The sequence below is a fragment of the Petaurus breviceps genome, unplaced genomic scaffold (assembly GCF_028583685.1).
Source record: "Petaurus breviceps papuanus isolate PSGF00001 unplaced genomic scaffold, PetGlider_PUasm1.0 419, whole genome shotgun sequence".
NCBI classification, from domain to species: Eukaryota; Metazoa; Chordata; class Mammalia; order Diprotodontia; family Petauridae; genus Petaurus; species Petaurus breviceps.
The window spans coordinates 3,804,776-3,824,530 of NW_027186324.1; the positions used below are offsets into that span (position 1 = coordinate 3,804,776).

The following is a 19,755-nucleotide window of genomic DNA, read 5'->3' on the forward strand; positions in this document are numbered from 1 at the left end:
GAAGAGGGAAGGAAAGAAAGAGGGGGGAAAAGGAAAGGAGAGAGGGATTGAGAGAGGGTGGGAAAGAAGCTATTTGCAACTAAGTCTGAACCTGAACGCCTCAGCATTCACCCCCGTTGTAATAATGTATATCAATCCTTTGATTAAAATGGAAAAAAATAATGCAGTCAAACCCACTTAATAGGAACTTATTTAACAGAAAATCTGCTTAATGGATTTTTCCTCTCAGTCTCCAAACCATTTGGCAAAATTACAGAACAGGCACAACTGAAACAGCCTCACCGACATCAAAGCACCTTCGCAATGATTATGGAGAGGAAACTATTGTTCTCTTGCATTAAAATACCTAGTATCATGTCCCCCAATTAACAATTCTCTGATATCTCATAATTCTGGTTCAAAAGCACAGGCTGCATACAACAGTAGAATGTAGACAGACTAGAATAAGAATTCCAACTGTCTCAAATTAAAGGATTGCAAGATTGCTTTCACTTTGGATGATGTCATTTTCCACTTTTACTTTTGGAAGAAGACCTGATTTATACTACTATACTAGATGGAATCTAATAACATTTTAATCATGTTTTGCAGGAGTTCTTAATATCTATTAGGCCAGCCTTGCAAATGTTTTGAGAACTAAGCATGCTTGATAAAATGTAATATCTCCTGTCTACCTCAAGGACCTTGCTATCTATATAAAAGAGGCTTTTTACATACATCTTAAGTTCCTACCTCTCAGAACCAGTAAAGATTATTTAAGAGGGGAAAAAATGATTACCCTTTATCAATCTTCCTTAGGCCTGTCAGCACATTTTAATTTGATCAGGCAAAAAGAAAAATTTGTTTTTCAGTATGCAGTGGCTAAATGATAATTTCCATATATATAGTTTTGGTCAGTTTCGAACATATACCTTACCCAGAATACCTATTTAAATGGGCAAATATCAAATACTCTTCAGGGTTCTATGTCTTTATTTCCATAGCTATCCGCCTATCCTGCATCCCTATTTATTTATTTGTTTATTTATTAAATTGGGTGCTTACTATGTGCCAGTCACCACTATGTTAGGGCTTATAATGATACAAAGATGAATAAGACATCATTCCTGGCCTCAAGGACTTTCCAATCTAACAAGGAAGATAAGATGTATATGCAAACAACTTATAAAACAGGATGTACTAAGTTCCACAACTATAGTATTGAGTATTATAGGAATTACAAAAAGGGAGACATTTCCTAATAAAGGGAACAGAATTTTTTTCTTTCTTTGCTTAGAGGAGGTAGTATTTGAGTTTATCTTCTTTTTTTTTTTCTTTGCCTTTTTGGAGGGCAATTGGGGCTAAGTAAGTTGCCCAAGGTTACACGGCTAGTTTTGTGTGTGTGGGTGTGTGGGTGTTAAGTGTCTGAGGCTGGAACCAAACTTGGATCCTCCTGACTCTGGGGCCAGCGCTTTACTCACTGCGCCACCTAGCCGCCCTGAGTTTATCTTCTTTTAAAAAATTAATTTATTTCATTTTTAATATGGAATAAAACAAGCATTTCTATAACATAGTATAATAAAAATATGATTGCATATGAAACTGCAAATCTCTTCTGTACAACTTGCTATTCCTTTTAAATATATAATAAAGTTAACATGTAAATTTCTTTTTTTTTTTAGTCAATCTCTAAAGGATGGATAGTATTTACAGGGACAGGGAAATGGTTTTCCTAGTGAAGGGACTATATTGAGCAAAGAATGAAATGTCATCAGAGAATAAGGAGTAGTTCAGTTTGTCTGGTGTATGCAGCTATTTTAGAGGAGTGAGGGGAGATACCACTTTAAAAAATAAAACAACTTGAGACAGACTACCGAAGACTTTGAATGTCAGGATAGGAGATTTGGACTTTGTTCAACAGACCATGGGGAAGAAGCCAAAAAAAAAAGTTTTTTGTACATTAGAGTAACATGATCAGAAATGTGAGTTAGGAAGAGTTAGTCTGGAAACATTTTGTAGATTGAGTAGGAGATTGAGTATTAGGAGGCTGCTGGGATAATCCAAGAATCAAATCATGAAAGCTTAAACAGAGTGGTGTCAGTAAGGATTTGAAAATAAGGAACAGAGTCAAGAGATACTGTAGAATGAAAATCTACGAGTGATATGGATTGAGAGGTAGAGGGAGTGAGAGAGAGGGATCAAAAATGACTCCTTTCAATCTTAGATGAGCTGAAAGATATTATTAACAGATAAAGGAAATTTCAAAAGAGTCTAGTGGGAGTAATATGATGTGTTATGTTTTAGACACGTTGAATTTGAGGGATGTAAGGATTATGGGATTTAAAGATCTTCCATGCCCCATTGGACTTGCTGACGTAGCAGGAAGGGGTGGAGCAAGAGGAAGCAGAAGCCAAGCTAGAGTTCCTGCGGTGGCTAGCGGTGGTGGCGACGGCGGCAGCAGCAGCAGCAGAAGCAGCAGCAGCACAAAGCCCTTTTTGAGTCAGCCAGAATTTCTGCTAAGGACTCCTGCTGAGGACTGCCAGGGGCCGGAGCTGCTGGGAGCGCGCTTCCAGGGCACTGGGTGGTTGTTGTGAGTGGGGAGAGGAGAACCTTTGCCTGAGGTAGCCTGTTCTGTTTTAAAGGCTTGAGAATGTGGGTGCTTTCTACTTTATCTACCTGTGCCAATGTCATAACTACTCTGATGGCTTTCACTTTCTGGTTTTGGGACTCAGTCTTTTGGTATCTTAATAAATTTTCTAGCTTATTCCCCCATATGGCAAGCATGATGTATTTTGTGATGGATAATTATATCAGCATATCTGTAATTTCCATAGGCATTGTGAATATGGCATTGCTGATACAAGGGACCAAAGAGACACTAAGTAGGGATGTCCAGTAGGCAGTTGGAAATGGGAAACTGAAGATGGAGAGGTCTAGCAGTGATTGTAAAGTGTGGAAATGAAAACTGAGATCACCAGGGGGACAAAATGTAGAGGGAAAAAAGGAAACTGAGATCAGATCTTTGGGCAGAGTGGGAAGGGGGCCTCATAAGAGGAGACTCTTCTCTTCAGTTCATACAGTCACCATCTAGTTCAGGCCTTTCTCACCTCTTTCCTGAACTATTGTAATAATTTACAAATGGGTTTCCCTGCCTCCAGTCTCTTTCCTTCCAATCCATCTTCCACAAAACAGCTCAAGTGATGTTCCAAAAACACAGGTGTGAAAATATCATTCCCTGTTCAGGAAGCTCCATTCATTCACTTCCTATTGCTTCAAGGATAAAACACACCCTTTGTTTTTGGGCTTTCAAAACCTTTCACAATCTGATTCCAGACTATTTTTTCAGGCTTAATGTATGTTACTGTCCTTTATGAACTCTATATTCTAGCCAAACTGACCCAATTAATGGCATCTAATTCCATTTCCTGCCAATATACTTTTGCACTGTCTGTCTCTCATGCCTCAAATGTACTCCCTACCCACCTCCAAGTCAAGTAAAGTCAACAAGCATTTATTAAGCACCTGTTATATGCCAGGCAATGTACCTAACTGTGGAGACCCAAAGGCAAAAAGTTCCTGCTCACAACCTACTGTAAGGAGATAACATTCAAACAACTATGTACAAACAAAATATACACAAGATAAATTGGAGATGTCTCAGAGAAGGTGCCAACATCAGTGTAATGGTAATGGGAATCTGAAGATCTTCCCTGTCCCTTAATGGGCCTAAGGGAATTTAAAGACCTTTCCTGCTTTGAAGATCTTTCTTGCCCTCTAATAAGTTCAATGTAATTACATTAGAGACTGTGATGGGAGAAGTTTGCTGAAGGGTGGAGCAGAGCCCACAGGAAGCTGGGAGTCAGGGCAGCTAGATGGTGGGAGGAGAGGACACAGCCAAGGAGACAGCTACGGTCATGAATGTTTGTTTTCCGCCTGTTGTGACCACTAGGTTTGTGAGTGTTTGGGGAAGGCTAAAGGATGTGTGGCTCCCTGCTTTGGTGCTCAAGCCCCACCCTAAGATGTTGTTTTATGTGTTTACTTTCTGTTGTCCCTGTTGTATTATTGCAAAGTTCTGTCGACACTAGTTATCCCTAAACTCCCATTAACCTATGTAACAAAATGTATTCTTAATGTATTTTTTCTATGTAAGGGACATGAAAGATCTTGGGGCCAATTGTAATGGTAATGAGAATTTGAAGATCTTCCCTGCCCCTTACTAGACCTAAGGGAATATGAAAATCTTCCCTGCCCCTAATAGGTTGAACGTAATCACTTGGAGCCTGAGGTGGGAGGAGTTTGCTGAAGGGTGGAGCAGAGCCCACAGGAAGCTGGGAGTCAGACAACAAGGTGGTGGGAGAGTGAGAACATAGCCAAGGAGACAGCTAGGCTTCTGAGTATTTGTTTGTGGGAAGGCTAAAGGATGGTGTGGCTTCCTGCTGTGCTATGTTGTATTAGCTTCTTTGTTACTATGATGAATTCAGTTTCCTGGTGTTAGGATTTGGCTTTCTGGTATCTGAAAAATGTTTTTGCTTCTGTCTTATATATAGAGAGTCTGTTATATTTTGTAATTCAGACTTATGCTAGCATATTTACAATCACTGTCAGTATTGTAAATATTGAGTTGGAGCTACAATCAGGACGACCAGGAAACACTTTTTGCATGAGGTTGGAGTTTAGTTAACACTTGATGGAAGCCAAGGAAAGTTGGGAAGCAGAAATAAGGAGGGAGAGAATTCCAAATATGAAGGACCATCAGTGAAAATAGAGTGAAGAATTGGAGTGCCTTGTCCAGGCAGAAAGGACACCAATGGCACTGGATTTTAAAGTATGTGGAAAGGATGATGCATATGAAGATTGGAAAAGTTGGAAGGGCCCAGGTAATAAAGAGCTTTCAATGCTAAACAGAGGATTTTACATTTGATCTTGGAGGTGTCTCTGGACCTATCAAATAAAGGAGTAATTTGTTCAGATCTGTGCTTTAGGAAAACCTTTGAGTGGAGCTGAGTGGAAAGTAGACAGGAATGGGGAGAGACTTGAGTCAGAAAGGACTATCACAATAATCTAGGTGTGACGTGAGGGGGGTTGGCATGAAGGTGGTGGCAGCTTCATAGGAAAGAAGGTTGTGCATACACAAGAGATGGTGTGAAGGTAGAATGACTTGGCAACAAGATAGATATGGGATATAAGAGTGAAGACTGGAGATAAACTTATACCTACGATGCAAGCCTTCATACTGGGAGCATGGTGATGTCCTGGACCAGAGTGGGCCACCTGTGACCTCTAGGCCACATGTGATCTTCTAGGTCCTTGGGTTCAACCTTTTGACTGAGTCCAAGTTTTACAGAACAAATCCTTTTATTAAGGGAATTTGTTCTATGAAGTTTGGATTCAGTCAAAGGGATATACTTGAGGACCTAGGGGAGCCTTCGAGGCAACAGGTTCCCTAACCTTGCCCTGGACAGTAATAAGGAAGAGAGAAGGGCTTGAGGACAACAAAAATGACTTCAGTTTTGTGCACATTGGGTTTAAGACACATATGAAGCATCCACGTTGAGATGTCCAATAGGCAGTTGGCAATGTGAAACTGGAGGTCAAGAGAGCAGTTAGGATTGGATAAATTGATCTGAGAATTATTCACATAAAGATGATAATTAAATCCAGGGGAAATAGTGAGATCACTAAGCAAAATAGTATAGAGGAAGAGAAGAGGGCCCAGAAGGGGCACCAAAGATTAGTGGGAGTGGCCTGTATGAAGTTCTAACAAAATTACTAAGAAGGAGGGATCTAACAGGTAGGTTAAGAACCATGTGACACAAAAAGTGAGAGAGAAGGAAGCCTACAGGAAAAAGTAAGGGGGCAGTTAGGTGGCTCAGTGGATAGAGTACCAAGTCAGGAGGGCCTAAGTTCAAATGTGGCCTCAGATACTTACTAGCTGTGTGACTCTGGGTAAGTCATTTAATCCCAATTGCTATTTTAAAAAAAAGTTATTGAGAGTATTAGTCTGCAGAGAGGTCAAGAAGAATGAGTAATGAGAAAAGGCCATTAGATGTGGCAAGTAAGAGATCATTAGAGAAAGCAGTTTCAGTCAAATGATAAGGTTGGGAGTCAAGCGCTTCCTGGGCTTGCTCATCTTGCCCATTACTTGACTTGTGAGCTCTTTGCCAGGGTAGGACTCTGCTTACAGAATGGAGAGGGCTTTGTCCCAAATCGCTGGGGTTTTCACAGCTGCCAGAACTATTAGTTGGGTGCCCTCTCTGCAGCCCCCACAAGCTCTTGCACACTGGTCACACACCCCAGGACCACCTCCCAAGACCACAATCCAGATCCAAGAAGGTCAAAGCAAGAGCGATTACCCTCTGAATGGTCGCTTGGTCCCCCTATAATCTGCAGGCCAGGAGCTCTGAAAGCAGCCACACGGCAGCAACTGCAACCACTGCTCTGAACACTGCTCCAAACAGAGTTCCCCACTGACCTTTTACTTTCTCTTTTGCATTTATGGGTTGAGAAGCCTAGAAACCGCCACAGCTGCTGGTGAGTCACTCTCCTGAGGTCTGCTCTGGCCACTGCTGGTCGGGGATGGCCTGGGGCCAGACCCACGGCTCATGGGGGTCTGCACTTGTCCCCCAGGGTGCTGTGATAGACCTTTCCTGTTGGCCCGCCAGGTTGCCTTCAGTGGGAGATTTGTTTCTCTCTGCTACTCTGGGGATTCTGTAGCTTTAACATTTGTTTAGAGTCCATTTTTTGCAGGTGTTATAAGTTGTTGGAGCTGGATCCCACGCCAAGTTTGTGATTGTACTCTGCCATCTTGGCTCTACCCAGCATGAGGATGAACTGAGATAAAATTGGTAAAGGACTTAGAACAGTGTCTGACACACAGTAGGCACTTAATAAATGCTTATTCCTGTCCCGTTCCCCTCTCCCTCTGAGCTTCAGTATCTTATTCTATAAAATGGGGATATTAATACCTTTCTTATAAGGTTCTTGTGAGGATCAAATGAGATAATACAGAGAGAGTTTTCTAGCTTCCAATGCTGCTTAATGTCAGTTTTTATTAGCAGAGTGATGCAGGACTGTTCTTGCCAAAATGCCATGCTAGCCTGTCTGTCCAAGGTGAACATGTGTAGCACTAATGGTATCCCTACAAACCCAGGGAATGAGCCTAGCCCAAGAGTGCCCCAGTGGAGAGACAAAAGAGAATGAGAGGAGGGATTTTACAAGAGACTGAATGCAGCATGAAGACAGAGATTGGGAGATTGACCTTTGAGCTCGCAACAGTACAGGAAGAACTCTACCTGCCTTAGCAATACTGTAACATTCAGACAATTTACTGCCCGAAAGGAAAATCATCTCATACTTGTTGACTATTAAAGGGACAATCATAGAGTCTGAAAGATGGAAAGGACTTCCTCTCATCTAACTGGGGCCCAAAGGAAGAGCTTGACTCTCAGGAGCCAAAACCATGACTTCCTAGAAGTGGAACAATGCCTCGTTTTTGTCGTTCAGTCATTTTCAGCCCTCTCTGACTCTTTGTGGCCCCATTTGCGGTTTTCTTGGCAAAGATACTGGAGTCGTTTGCTATTTCCTTCTCCAGATAATGCCTTATGCTGCTCTGTTTACCCATCCTGGGCCATCATCAGTAGACACTCTCAAGTGCTCTAGGTTCCTGCATTTTAGCACAAGACCTAGGTGTGATGCATTGAAGAATTCTAGTTCCCGAGTCTACAGAAATGAGTTTGAATCCTGGGTCTGCCACTTACCACCTGTATGACCTTGGGAGAATCCGTTCACCTCATTGGGCCTCAGTTTCCTCTTCTATAAAATAAAGCAGTTGAATTAAGCGACCTCTGAGGTCACTTCCATCCCTCGATCTGTTACGAAGGTGAAGGTGATCCAGTTCCAGTTTGTGAAAGAAAAACGCTAAGTGAAGAAAAACGCTTTCCAGTTTGTGAAAGAAAAACGCTTTAAGCAAGCTAAACCTTGCTGTTCCTGTCTAGGAGTGAAAGGAAACCTAACACCTGAGTCGTTATTGTTGTGTGACTATAGTTTGTCCTTCATTCTTGAAAAGGACCGTGACATCAGAGAGATGATGACATGACTTTCAATTGAATTTGAGTAAAGGAGGTCTGTGCAAAGTCACCAGCCTCACTTTCTCCTCCAGAGCCATCTGGGTCCAGTGGCCAGATATCAATCAGGACCTTTGGAGATGGCCCAGGAAGCAGTGGGAGACCTTGGCCTTTTTAAGCTGAGGTCTTTTTAGGTTCCCACTTTGAGTGAGGCAGTGCCCATTCCATGAATAGGCCTCTTTAAGAAGTGAGTCAAGGGATAATCCCTTTAATCAAAAAAATAAAATAAAATAAAATTGGGAGGGGAAGACCCTCAGGGTTGCTGACCAAAAGAGAAACATTTACTATTTACATTCACTCTGAACCAGGAGGACCCCAAAAATAGCTAGTGAGTGGTGCTTGGGCAGGGCAGGGACCTGTTGCAGTCCAATCAATGAGATCCAGAGTGAATTGAGTTTAAGGCTTGGACTTTGAGAAAGAAATTTAGCCAATAAACCCCAAGTTGACTAGGTAGGTTTCAGCCAACAAAATTTAGCTTGCTTTTGGCAGAACACTCCCAGGGGAGGGGAGGGGAAGGGAAGAGGAAGGGAAGAGAAGGGACAAACTAAGAAGACTGACCAAATCAATTACCAAGCCCTGATTCCAGAGGAACTTATGAAGCATGTTACACATCTACTGATAGAGAAGTGACCACCTCAGGGCAGAGCCAAGATGGCAGAGTAAGAGCAGGGACTAGGTGAAAGCAAGAGGTTTTATTGAATCTCTCCAGAAGTGGACAGTCCCATCACTGGGAAGTCCAGAGAGAGGAGGCCACCGTACAGAAGCCAAAACGGGGTTATATAGATGAAAACAGCGACCCTCCCCTTCTTCATGTAATCTTTAGCTGTTTTGTTAATATTCCCTTATTTGGCAGGTAGGGTGACAGGGGGATTTCCGGAGTTTCATTTTTTCCCTCCCCAGGTCACCTGACTGAGGCCTAAAGGTTTTGAGTACTTTAGCAAATAGTCTACTTGAGAAACCACATTTCGTTCTACATATTGGGAACCCCTAAATGTAAGGGTACAGGGCAAGTCTGACTGGAAAGAATTCAAACACTCAAGCTTTCTTTGAGTCCAAGTGGCAAGGTTTATTGTAATCCCAATAGGAAAGGGCAAAATTCTTAGTGAATCTGCCCCTTGATGGGGGTGAGATTGATACTAATATACAAAAAAAGACAGTGAGAAGATTTAGATGGGATTAAGGAGAGTAGACTGGGATGGCCCAGCTGTGATAGTGAAAGGAGTTAAATGGTCTGGGGTGGGTCAGAGAGCCACAGTGACAGGACTATTGAGTATCTAGATGGACTGGATGGGCCAGATGCTCCAGGAGAGATGCCAGTGATCTGGGCTGCTGCAATGTGTGGGGAAATTCAGGGTCCAGGTTCCATCAACCCATCATTCAGTGCTTGCTCCCCCTCAGAGCCACTAGATAACTGCTGATCTGTTAGTGTCATTGAACTGTGCATACTTCTTCCCCTGCAAACCAATGGGTTCTTCTGATGATCAGTTCTCTTTACTTCTTTGAAATCTGCTGATTTTCAATTTGTCATCAACAGGTTCTCTGATGGGGCAACTAGGTCTGGAGTCAGGAAGACTCATTTTCCTGAGTTCAAATCTGGCTTCAGACTCTTACTTAATCCTGTGTGCCTCAGTTTCCTCATCTGTAAAATGAGCTGGAGAAGGAAATGGCAAAACATTCCAGTATCTTTGCTAAGAAAACACCCCAAAAGTAGTCAGAAAGAGTCAGACACAAGTGAAAAAATTGGCTAAACAACCACGGTTCTCAAATACTTTAAAGCTGCCTTTTCAGAGGTCTATTAGCTTTCTTAGTTAATAGCCACAGGGGCCATCTAAGCCCTCTCTTGATTCACACTCAGAGCCATTGCCAGTCAGCCAGCCAGAAAAGCCCGGAGGCATTAAGGTGGCATTTTAAATTTCTTTTCTTCTGCCTCAGGAAGCAGTTTTAAATTCAGTCTACTCACATTTAAAACAAGAAAATTCCTTTCAGCTCTATTCACTTCACCTTATGTTTTTTGATACTCCAAGAGAATCACCCTTAGCCTTCATTTAGTAGACTGGAAAAGAGAGTAGAGTTAGACATTACCGTTCTGCTTTCAACCAGCACCAAAGCCACTGCCTTCCAGATACGGAATTTCTTTGCAATGTAAATGATCCCTGATTTTTTATTTGGAAGCCTGGATTTTTGTCTTTAAGATTTTTTAAAATTTAGGTTGCCCTTTTGTTAATTGCCTCAAACCCTTTGGCTTAAGGAAGGAAACTTATATACATAATATGGGTATATTATGCTATTTTCTTTAATAATAGAAACATATTTAATACTTCACAAATAAGTTGACCTGAAGACCCAAAAGAAGCTATAGATTTATTTATTTCCTACAGTTACCATGGAGAGAAGCAATTTGAAAGCATCTCTAAATGAAGCAAATCCAAGGTTGAAAACAATTTTCTCTTGAATTAAAAAAAATATATATATATAACAAAAAAGCAGGAAGTCCCTCTCCACTGCTGCACACTTCAGATAATCTGTGGCAGACACGAGCAGAACAGGAAAACTATCCTGGGCAAAAATAATTTTGTCTTGGAGTAACATCTCAACATTCCTATGCTCTTGCTGTCAAAATCAAATTTCTGATCTTGAGTCTTCAGTCAGCTCTTTCTGTCTTGTTTCCTTTTTTTCCTGTCCCTAACCAATCTGTTCCCTCAGTGCCAGTCAAGCCCTGGAAGTATGCCCAGACTACCTTTTGCCTTTAGTCCACAACATCTTCTGTTGCCTGAATTAGCTTCCTTTTGTCAATCTGCCAACCTATTCCTTCTCTTTCAAAGCCTATCTCTGGGAATATCTCCAGTAAATCTTCTTATGTCTAATCTCAAGGAAGTGTTGGACCTAGACTCAAACTAATCAATTCAGTTATTTCTCTCCTTACTAGTTGTTTGTGTCTAAGAATGTTGTAATGGTAATGGGACTTTGAATATCTTCCCTAATCTGCCCCCTGATAGGCTGACTGTAATCACATGGAGTCTCCAGTGGGGGAAGCTGGGTGGAACAGAGCCCACAGGAAGCTGGGAGTCAGAGCAGTTAGAGCTGGAGGGAGGAGAAGACACACTTAAGGAGACAGCTAGGCTTCTGAGTGTTTGTTTGTGGGAAGGCTAAAGGATGGTGTGGCTCCCTGCTGTGCTATGGTGTATTAACTCCTTTGTTGCTATGATGGATTCAGTTTCCTAGTGTTGAGATTCAGTTTTCTGGTGTCTGAATAAATGTTTTGCTTCTGTCTTCTATATGAAGAGTCTGTTATATTTTGTGATTGAGAATCATCTGGTATATTCATAGTCACTGTCAACACTGTGAATATTGCGTTGGTGCTACAAATGGCCAAGTCACTTCATCTCTGTGAGACCTCAATTTCTTCTGTGATTTCATGAATGTAACACAGTCTTTCTTGGTTCTCCTCCTGCTTCCCTGATGACTCCTTCACAGGGCCCTGTACTAGATCATCATACATATTGTTTCCACTCACTGTAAAATGTAGTCCAAGACTCTGTCCTGGACTATCTTCTCTTTATACCCTCTCTGTTGGTGACCTCATATCTTTCATGGTTTTAATTTATACAGATGAATCCCCAATAAATATAAATAAACATATGCATGTGCATATATGTATGTGCTTATACAGGCATAGATCTAAGTTTGTATGTGCACGTATTTATGCATTTGTAAAGACAGACAAACATATATCTCTAGTCCCACATCACAAACTGCCTATCAGACATTTCATACTGGGTATCTAATAGGCGTCTCAACTTCAATATATGCAAAACAAAACTCATCTTTTCCTCAAAACTAGCTTCCTTAAAAAAATAAAAATAAAAAACTCAAACTTCCTGGGTAGAATATTGTATTTATAGGTATTTCCCATTCTCTCGAGCTAGGGGCCCATTTTCCTACAAATTTATATGGAGTTCTTGTTAGAGTAGGGTGGGCAAAGCATATGGCCAGGGCAATTTACAACTCTGAAACAGAAGAACTTCAATGCCCTTTCTCTCCCTAGAGGGTCTTGGGAAAGTTCACTGTGAGATGGAGCAACAGGAACTATTTTTGAAGAAGCAACATTTGTTATTTTCATCTTTTGTTGTCTTTGTCAATTTGATTGGTACTGATTGACTCCTCAGACAATGATGATTGTTATTCTTGTATTAGTAGTGATCCAAAGGATTCTTTCATATGGTTCTTGATTGTATTTATTCTTTCAAAAATTGCCTGTTCATGTCTTTGGCCACCTATTTATTAGGGAATAGTTCTTATTCTTATATATTTGTGTCAATTCCTCATATATTCTGTATGTCAGACTTTTGTCAGAGATATTTGCTGTCTGATTTTTTTTCCCCAACTAACTGCTTCACTTCTACTTCTATTTGCATTGATTTTGTTTGTGTAAAAACTTTTTAATTGTATGTAATTGAAATTGTCCATTTTATCTTCTACAGTCTCTAATCTAGCTAATAATTCTTCCTCCTTCTATAATTGTGAAAGGTACCACATTCCATTCATCTCTGATTTTTTTTAAATAATGTAATCTTACCAAACAAGAAACAGAGAACATTATCAAATGCAAAATGGGTAATTTTGATTACATTAAATTGAAAAGCTTTTTTACAAACAAAGCCAATTTAACCAAGATTAAGAGGGAAGTGGGAAATTGGGAAAGAATTTTTACAACCTGTGTCTCTGATAAAGGACTCATTTCTAAAATATACAGAGAAGTGAGTCAAATCTATAAGAATACAAGTCATTTCCCAATTGATAAATGGTCAAAGCATATGAAAAGGCAGTTTTCAGAGGAAGAAATTAAAGATATCTATAAGAATATGAAAAAAAATGTTCTAAATCACTATTGATTAGAGAAATGCAAATGAAAACAACTCTGAGGTACCACATCTCACCAGTCAGATTGGCTAAGATGACAAAACAGGAAAATGACAAATGCTGGACAGGATGTGGAAAAAATGGAACACAAATGTATTGCTGGTAGAGTTGTGAACTGATCCAACCATTCTGGAGAGCAATCCGAAATTATGCCCAAAGGGCTATAAATAATTTCATACCCTTTGACCCAGCAATACCACTTCTAGGGTTGTATCCCAATGAGATCATAGAAGTAGGAGGAAGACCCAAATGTACAAAAATATTTATAGCAGCTCTTTTTGTGGTAGCAAAGAATTGGAAATTAAAGGGGTGCCCATCAATTGGGAAATGGCTGAACAAGTTGTGGTATATGAATGTAATGGAATACTATTGTGCTATAAGAAATGAGGAGCAGATGGACTTCATATTTACCTGGAGAGGCTTATACAAACTGATACAAACAATGTATGTTTGACGACCAGCTTTGATAGACTGGACTCTTCTCAGCAATGCAGGATTATAAGTCAATCCCAAATGACTCATAATGGAGAGAGATGTCTACATCCAGAGAAAAAACTAGAAAGAACTGAGTTTGAAGCAAACTACCTGATCTTTTTTCATTTTGTGGTTTGATTTTGTTTCCTCTTTCCCATTGTTCATTCCATCTGATACAATTTACTTGATTTGATGCCGTCATGGGGGGGGGGGAGAAAATTTGAAACTCAAGGAATTGTGGAACTGAATCTTGTAAACTAAAAGTAAACAAACAAATTAATAAAGACCAATAATATTAAATAAATAAATAATGTAATCTTTTCTTTTTAGCTTGTGTATTAATTTGGAACTTATTTTGTGTTGCTGCCTTTCTATTACTATCTTCTCCTGGTCTTGGGCAGTTGGTAAAGTGGGGGTGGTAAATAAACTGTATAAAGCCAACCAGAAATGTGGTGGCACTAGTTACACAGCCAACCATCTGGTCTATGCTAAATGTCTCCTAAGTTTCCTAAATATTATCCAATTTTCCTAATATCCGAACTACAAGGTAATTTGGAGGAGACAACCACACACATCTTCCCAGCTCGCTAGGAGGATCTGTATTTATAGATGTGACTTCTCTCTCCTTTCACCGTTCCCTAGGGACTGATATTTACTCTCAGGTCTCTGGCCCTACTCTATTCAAATCTCTCTAGAACTTTTTGATTGACAATGGCAGGATTTTCTACTGTCTTTTTGGGGGGACTCTGTGGTTCATCTATATAATAGCTTTACTTAATCAAATCATCCTTAGGAATATTCATACCTAATAAGATATACAGGCATTGGGGCATAGAGATCCACCATGCCCTACTGAAAAAGTCAAAGGGGGTATGCGAGAAGATATGGAAGAGAACAGATTGGAGGAGGGGATATCCTGTGCGACCGCTATTTTGGGGCAGCGGGTAGGGGAAAAACAGGGACAAAATTTGTAACTCAAATCTGGTGGAAATGAATGATGTAAACCAGAAATTAATAAAGCATTTGAAAAAAAAGGAATATTCATACCTATCAATGAGATATAATCTAAATCCTTTTTTTAAAAACTTTGTTCAAGTCTAAGGTCTACACTTGATAATCATAACAACAAAAACAATAGTTAATGCATGGCACCTACTATATGCCAGGCACTATGTTAAGCGCTTTACAAATACTATTATATTTGAGCCTCACCATGACCCTGAGAGATAGGTGCTATTGTTGTAACCATTTTGCACTTGATGGAACTGAGGCAAATATTGGTTGAGTGACTTGTCTAGGGTCACACAGCTCACTCTGGTGTCTTATTTGAATTCAGGTCTTCCTGACTCCAGGCCCAGCACTCTATCTCACTCTACTACATAGCTGCAAATAACAAACAGAATGGATCTGTTACTTGCTACATATGCAAACCTGGGGGTGCTGCTTTGCTACTCTAGTTCTAGGTTACTTTCTTACTTACCAGCATCTATAAAATAATGTGTTTGGAAGGGATCATTTCTAAGATCTCTTCTTGTTCCTGATGTGCCTGGCTTTCCCCACAACTCCCCCCCCCCCCCAAAGAAGTGAGCAGACTGCCAGGTCAGCTCCGCCCTCCCCCACTGGGTCTCCACCCTTTCCCCAGTACTGACCAATCACTGCTTACGTAAGGCCCCCTTTAGAGGCTAAGGTTCTGCCCCAGATCGGGGCTGTTGCTGGTGGCTACTGCTATTGCTGGACCTGAGACATGGGTGGTGCCAGCTCAGCCCACCATCCACATGACCTTTTAATAAAGGGTCCACTCTAAAATTATGACTTGGTTCTTGCTCAAATTAATCAAGCTACGCTACTACACTCTAAATCCTATAAGCCTAGGGAGTGCCTGGCAATGTTTGAGCCTAGGTCTCTAAGGCTGTTACTAGTGCCACAATCTCTGTATTTTACTCAGTCATTCTGTATGTGAATCTCAATCACTGCTGGTTTGTTTGTGGAATTCAATCTGCTTTCCTGTCACACATACACCCAACACACACGTGAGCAGATTTTAATAAGCAAATAATTCATAAGTGGGTTTGACTCTTTAACAGTGGAATAGCTTCTATTTGGGAGGTATATTTTCTCTGACCAGAAGCTATTTTGATAGCAAAATGTCTTTAGTTATGCAAACAGTCTGACAACCACCTTCCAGATCTTATTAGATTGGATTTGGGGGGAAAGATGGTAACAGAAGACTCCAGGAGCAAGATCCAAGCTATTGTCCCTCACCTCAGCTCTGAAAAGCAGCAGTTCCCAGATCTATTTTCTAGCAGGAGACATGTGTCACTGTTGAGCACAACTCCACCCTTCCCTCCCCCAACTGATTCATGAGCAGGAATTTCAGCCTAGGGTAAAATCCCTGCCGGATATTTCTCCATTCTTCCCTGTTCCCTGCCCCCCCCCCCCCCCAAACCGGATATTCCCCATCTCCACGCATTCTAGGTTCCCTGTCCCTCAGCCTAGGGTAAACTTTGTGGCATGGGAAATTCAAATATACACTGACCAATCACTGATTGTAGTTTCAGCTTATGTAACCTGACTATTGGAATCTGCCACATCGTCCGAGCCAACTCACTGTCTGATCTGGGTATGTGACCCCCGCAGTCCCGCAGCAATAAAATTCACTTCCAGATTTTACTCTTGGGATCTTCTGTCTCGCTCCTTTCGGTGCAACAGTCGCAAGCCTGGCAGCTGCCAGAAAGGCCAGAAGGGCTGGCACTTTTGAACACAAAGATCATCCATTGAGCCCAGGTCAGCTGTTTACCTAGCATTTCTTTTCTCTTAAAGAAAACTGAACAAGGTCACCAAGTACTCAAAGGACAACAAAGGCAGGATGGCATCCTGAGGCACTAATACTCAGCAACAATGTTGGAGATTGCCTCCCCAACTCACTTTTCAGACCTGGTGTCAGCAATATTAGACAACACTTGGGAAATTTAGAAAAGACATTTAGAACAGACCAGCTGGTTAGCTTTCTGGTTGGCTTCATAAAGTGTTCTTCTGAGTGGAACAGACAACAAAAAAAGTCCATTTACTGATCAAGCATAATATGGTTGCTTCCAAAGGGTGAATAAAATCAAGGAAAAGTAACTATGATACCACCACTAAGCCAGACTTGCATATGTTTGCTAAGAAAAGAACAGCTGTCTATCCAGAGAGGTTCTAGGACTGACCTTGACTGGGCCCACACTGAAACCATACCCAAGCAGGCCGCGCTGTTTGAAGGGGGCAGTGCAAAACTTCCCACAAAGCTCTGCTGATCTTCCTTTCTCCCTGTCAAGTAGGCTCCAAACACTGATTTCATTTGCCTTTTGTTTGTTTTATTGAGGCCGTTTATACCCTTTTGGGGTCTTGGGGTTTTTGCATTTTTTTCTGTGTATGAAATAAAGTACATATAGAAATCTCTTCCACATCATGGGAGTTAGGGGTGCAGTACCCCACCACACTCTCTGGAAAATCTGCATAAAATTTTTTGGCTCTCCCTTCATACAAAAGAAGTTTGTATTTTTTTCATTTTCTTTTAAGGGGCATTTTTGTAAAATTTGGGTTAAGTATTTGGTCATAGGATCTGTGTTGTTTGCTCATCTCCGAGGGTCATCTGCAACTTCTACAAAACTCCTCAAAATTCCTATTATATTTCTTATGCTGACCTGTGATATATCAAAACAGCAATGGGGAAAGTAGCAATGTGGAAGGGATAATTGTACTATATTTGTCATCGTTAACGTGTGTATTTGCTTTGAATCATGTTCTTTCTAGGTTTTCAAGCCAAAGAGATTTGTTATTCCAACTTTTGATTTTTTTTCTTGCTTTTTTTGAATCATAGGAGAAAAAAAATAAAATTCTTCCTTGGTTTCATGCATTCATTGGACAAACTTTAACAAATGTTTAACAAATTTTCAAAAATCAAATAGTAGGAATAATAAAAATAATTCACAGATACATAGCAGTCTAAGGCACCTGTTCCAGGCAATAAAGATCATTGCTATTTTTTCAAGTTACGATATTTTCCCGTCTTCTGCTAAAAACAGTCCTATGGTCCTTCAGTAACTTCAGATCGTTCTTTTTTAAGGTGACCCTCTGACTCTTTTCTCCTCACCTCAAATTCTCCCCTCTTTTTGTTACCCCTTTCCCTTTTGGGTTTTACTTATTAGTTCCTTTTCCTTTCCTGTTTTATTTAGTTATTTACTTCTTCCCTTCCCCTCCTTTTTTTCTCTAAATCAAGCAGAATCCCTCATCTGCCTTTCAAATAGTCCTTTGGATTACTTTTTAAAATTTCCTTTTTTGTGCGGCATTCTCTCACCCTCTTCATTATCTGTCTGTCTATTCTAAACCCTCAGGCTCTGATTCATGTCCTACCTCTATAATGATCTAGTCTTTTCCTATTTTCTGTATTCCTCCTGCAATTAAAACTTCCAGTGTATTCATTCTAGGCTCTCCTTTCTAGAAAGTTTCTGCCACTGCCTTATACCATTTGGCCCTCAGATTCCCCTTTTCCATCGTGCCTCTCTCTCTCAAAATAAATCCAATTCTTACAGCAGATAGAGAAGACACTGCCCCATGGAAGGTCCCTCCATCCATGTCTTTGATTATACTGTTCTGTACCCTCCTCCTGGTTCCCTTCTTTCCCTTAAAAATCTCCTCCCTAGGTCCAGACTCCAGACACCAGTTGCCCCAGGAATTCCAACTTCACCTCCCCCCCATCCAAACTAAAACAAGTTTTCTTCTCAAGCAACAAATCCCCCAGACCACACCCAGATCAAAGACCATCTCTCTTCACTCACAGAAATATTTATCAGCAGAACCCCGCCCACACCACCACAAAGTAAGACCTCCTTTCTTTCTCCCCTTTTTCAGTCCTTCCCCTACCCCTCCTCATCTGCTCCCTTGCAGGTTCTTCTCTTCCTGAGACCACAGAGTTCACCTTCCCCTCATTGCTAGCCCTCAGTTTTACCCAGAGGCATTGCACTCCCGTCTATTTCCATACTCTCCCTTCCCCTTTCATGTACCCTTCCATATTGTAATATAATCCCATAAAAAACACAATTCACCTGCAGGCAGGATGTCACAAGGTTCTGTTCTATCCATAAGGGGCATACAACTGGCAAAGATAATAAAATATGGCAATAGCTAATGTTAGGGGAGGGGTCTGTGGGAAGACAAGCAAATAAATATCACTGTTGGTGGAACTATGACTTGGTCCAACTAGTCTGTAAAACAATTTGGAATTACTAAATTATTCATACCCTTTAATCCAGCAATCCCCAATCCTTGGAGTGCATGCTTTCCAAGTAGGTCAAAAAAAGAAAGAAAGCTCTCATGTAACTACACCCTTAAAATTACTAAACTGTGTGTATCCTTGACCCAGCAATGCAGTTACTAGACCTACAACCCAAAGGGATTGAAGAAAGAGAAAAAGGATGAATACATACAAAAATCTTCATGGCAGCTCTTTTTGTAGAACCCAAAACCTGGAAACTAAAGGGGTGCTCATCCCTTGAGGAGTGGTTAAACAAACTATGGTTTATGAATGCAATAGAACACCCATTGATAAGTCACAATTGACATTATTAGGAATGGAAACAAATAAATAATAAAAATAAACTTAATTGCTGTTGGAGATAACAAAAGGGACAGTTTTAAAGAAATCTGGGAAGACTTGAAGGAAATAATACAGAATGAAGTAAGCAGAACCAGGAAGCCAGTTTATTCAATAACATTCTTAAAACAAACAACCGTGGCGATAAAAATTATCCAACCTACAATAAAAGAGACTGAGGCAGAGCTCTAAGCCATTGTCGCTTTATTAAAGGGTCTGTTGTCCCCTCTAATGAAGTAGACTTCAGATCTTCCTCATAATCTGAAATGGTTCCTCCTTCCAGAGCCCTATCTAGCCCTCCTGGGTTAAATACCAAATACAGAATAATTCCATTGGTTGACATATGATGCATAGACTAAAATAAGCAAAACAATATATCAGCAGGATCCCAGGTTTGGCAAAACACAGAATATCTCCATTGACTAGGTGGTCATAAGATGGCCCAAAAATGACATATTAGAAAGGGGTGCTTGGGGAGCTCACAGATGGGTGAAGCATGGAGCATCTACACTAAGTGGTCCTAAGATGGTTATAAGATGGTCACCTGCTCATGTTGGACAAGAGAAAATGGTTCAGAGGCATAAAAACAATTTGGAGGACTTTCCAGGTAGTTGGGTCACCTCTGTC

The 19,755-nt window shown here is 40.8% G+C and overlaps 1 pseudogene; it reads right to left on the minus strand.

The window, feature by feature from the left end:
• LOC138171157 (proteasomal ubiquitin receptor ADRM1 pseudogene) overlaps nt 1-16,271 on the minus strand; it is a 20,733-nt pseudogene extending 4,462 nt beyond the window's left edge.
• Between the last annotated feature and the right edge of the window lie 3,484 nt (nt 16,272-19,755).